The 3,503-nt window shown below is 40.4% G+C and overlaps 1 long non-coding RNA gene across 1 annotated transcript; it reads right to left on the bottom strand.

Annotated features, from left to right (window-relative positions):
• Positions 1–197: 197 nt before the first annotated feature.
• Positions 198–2,386, bottom strand: LOC140629929 (uncharacterized). The gene is made up of 3 exons (XR_012027708.1): positions 2,295–2,386; positions 1,069–1,183; positions 198–403 (listed from the first exon to the last, which is right to left on the bottom strand). It is a non-coding gene; the product is annotated as an uncharacterized lncRNA (long non-coding RNA).
• Positions 2,387–3,503: the final 1,117 nt, after the last annotated feature.

The raw sequence follows: 3,503 nt of genomic DNA on the forward strand, positions 1-3,503 counted from the left end.
ACCTATTTTCTTATTGCCCCACTCTCTGATCCCCAGGGCCTAGCTGTGTGGTGTGACTACAGTAGCACTAATAGCTGTTGTTTACTGGGTACCACGTGTGAGCACTTTTGTGCATTATCTCATTTAAGCATATCTGCAATCAAAAGTAAGTAGCATTTTTATTCTATAGATACAGAAAGGGAAGCTCAGGATGGTGGAGTGACCTACTCAAGATAACCCAGTCAAGGAGCAGCAGACCCAGCTTCCATACCCGCTCCGTTCTCCTAGCAGCCTCTTGCTCTTACTGCTAATTCTGTTGTCTCTCCATAGACTGTCCAGCATCTCTGATTGACCCTCTCCTCTGCACAGCCTTAAAACGCATTTTGCTTCATTTCCTGTGGGTTTGACCTCCAGAATAGGATATCTGAAAGAATGTGAGACTCTCAACAGGGACAGAAATGAAGCTGCCTTGCTTGAGGAGGGAAGTAGATACCACAGTGCAACCAGCCAGGGAACTGCCTCCCACCTTTCTCTATAGGGCAAGGGAAGATGAGCATCCAGGTCCCATAACCCCTGTTTCCTACTATGGAGAAAACAAACAGGGCTGCTGGAGGACACAGCTCTTCTCTCTAGCAAGACTAATTCATTGTGGGAGGGGCCATTTTCAAGAACCTAAGCTTGAAAAGGCAATCAAAGTTCCAACTGGTCAGCAGTTGAGGGGCATTGCATCTTATTAAAAAGAAAATATGACAATTAGCCCAGACAGAAACATTTTTTTTTCTCCATCACAACCTTCAAATTAAAAGCCAATATATTATAATGATTTATTCCATTTTCATGGGTACAGTAATTATTACACTGAAGATAATTGGGTCCATGTTAGATAGCAGAAAGAACTGCCTTGGATCTAAGTACTTATTGATGAACAATACAGCATAGTCAATTAAGGTCTAGGAAAGAACCATGGCAGCCAGTGATTGGTGGTCTTGTTGCTAGATCTAATTTTTGTTATTGGGTCAGTAATGGCAAGAAGCAAATACTTCTCAAGTGGGAGGGAAGGAAATTACAAATTGGATGAAAGTAAATCACCTTTTGAGCTGTCAGGCTTTTTCAATCGAGGCTTTGGTTAATGTAGGTGACAGCCCTTTTTTCCTGCTACTTGGCATGCGGTTATCAGGAGCCATTTGTAACACTCCCATTTTGTCTGTGAAAAGACATTTTAATTGAAAAATCATTTGCCCATAAAATTATTATCATCAATTCACATTCCACCAAAGGGCTGCATTATGACCATAAAACAATTTGTAAGTGGATTCATTTTACCCACTAAATCACTTTACATTATGTTGTGAACAGAATGATTAAAGCAACTTAGCATTTTGTTGGCAAAGTGATTACATTATTATGCATTTCATCCACACAGATACTTATACTACTGAGTCCATTTGTCTTGTTGACAGAACATCTATATGTATTGGACAGAATGCATTTTATTTAGTAGATGCAATTAATTTTATTCACCAAACACTTTTAAACTTAAGCTACATTTTTTTGTCACAGGAATAGATTTGATTATAGGACAAAATTAATCTTGCCTACATGATCTGTGCTCATAAAGTTTCTTTAAACAACTACACAAGTTTGCAAACAAATAAACAAAAGCAAGGAGAGAACAATGAACAAGAGCAAAACAAAAGGCCTAAGAAAATATTCCTCTTGGGCCCATTTCCTTAACTAATCTATGTATCCAAGGGGAATAAAATCCAAAGATATCTTGATAATGTAGGTGAAGATGGTGGCAGACAAAGAGGAGCTTCTCCATTCTGAATAACTGTCCTGGGAAAATGGCGGGCACAGATCGTTCTTTTAAAAAGACCACTTAGAGCTACTTAAGCAGCTATCCGGCTGGTGTCTTTTCATCACCAACTTCCTTCGGTGCCAAGTCACAGGTGCCAGGTTTTAAGTCGGGGAGAAATAACTTAAGTCCTTGAGAACCTCAGGAATCCCAGTTGGGACCCAAGTTGGAGTATAGGAGGCTCTGCCATAAAAGTTACCCCAAATGGTTTTCTCAAAACCAAACATGAGGACCAGAAAATGGCTTGTCTTAAATCATGGGCTTCAAACCCAACTGTTTGCCCCTGGAATTTCCAGGTTTGGAAGTATAGAGTCTTTCCTGCCTGGGCTAGTCTGCTTGCCCAGGACCATGGCAGACACTGGGGGGGGGGGGGGGGGAAGGAAACCACATCTTGATGTCCCTGAGGCCCCCACAGTATAGGGCAGTCATCCTAGAAAGAGAAGACTCTGGATTCATTTACCCATTATCCAACGTGTATTTTCCAAGAACTTATTCTGTTTCATAAGAGATTCCTGGGTGAACAAAACCCTGCTCTGAGGTAGTTGATAATCTGTGGGAGGAATCAAACAGGTAAACAGGAAATTAAGTTTGGTAAGAGATTTCCTGATGGTAAGGGAAAGTTCTTTATCCCGATTGGGGTGGTTTGTAATAATCTCTATTACTAAAGAAAATAATATTTGTTCTTGATACGTATTTAAATTGTAAGGCAGATTTTATTCAGGGGGACTCTTGTGATAGATACAGGGACTACTAAAATAATATTTTGTTATAAGGGAGAGAGACGGATTCAACTCAAAATGTAACAAGAAGAAGAGGGAATTTATAGCCAAGGAGCAGGGTCAGGGAGTGGGGAGGGTCAGTGGATAGAAAATTTCTAAGAGGAGGTATCATGGGTAAGGGAAAATTCCTGCTGAAGGTCAGACCGGGATGTCAGACGTCACTCAGAGAATGGTGGAGATAAGGAATTTGGTTAGAAAAAAAAAAAAGGAATTTGGTTAGCTATCAAGGGTGATCAGGTATGGAGGGTGGGGGATTCCAGCCAAACTTAGCAGGGTTCCTGTTAAAACTGGGCCCTGGGGGACATGTCCAAAGAAGGGGCCTATTTGAAAAGAACTCAGAGAAGCCTGACTAGACTGTGGTCAAGGAGAGAATCTTGATCACTATACATGTGATAAACTGTCATAGAGCTATGCACAAAAACACACTGGTAAAGTCCGAGTAAGTTCTACAGTCTAATAGTTAAGTACATACTAATGTCAATATTCCAGTTTTGAGAATATTCTATAGTTATATAAAATATTACGATTGAGGGAAGTTGAGTGATGAATATGCCTCTCTATGCTATTTTTGCTACATCTATAAATCTATTCCTATTTCCAAATAAAACAGAAAACAACTAAGGTGGCAAGCAATGTGGTGGGGAAATGCAGAGGGTACTGTAGAAGGACAGAGAAATGCTTGGGATGCCTTGGTGGTCCAGTTGGTTAAGCATCCAACTTTTGATTTCTTTCTTTTTTTTTTTAATAATAAATTTATTTTTTATTGGTGTTCAATTTGCCAACATACAGAATAACACCCAGTGCTCATCCCGTCAAGTGCCCCCCTCAGTGCCCGTACTCTTGATTTCAGCTCAGGTCATGATCTCAGGATCCTAAGATCAAGCCCCGCA

The sequence above is a fragment of the Canis lupus genome, unplaced genomic scaffold, assembly GCF_048164855.1.
Source record: "Canis lupus baileyi unplaced genomic scaffold, mCanLup2.hap1 Scaffold_374, whole genome shotgun sequence".
NCBI lineage: Eukaryota > Metazoa > Chordata > Mammalia > Carnivora > Canidae > Canis > Canis lupus.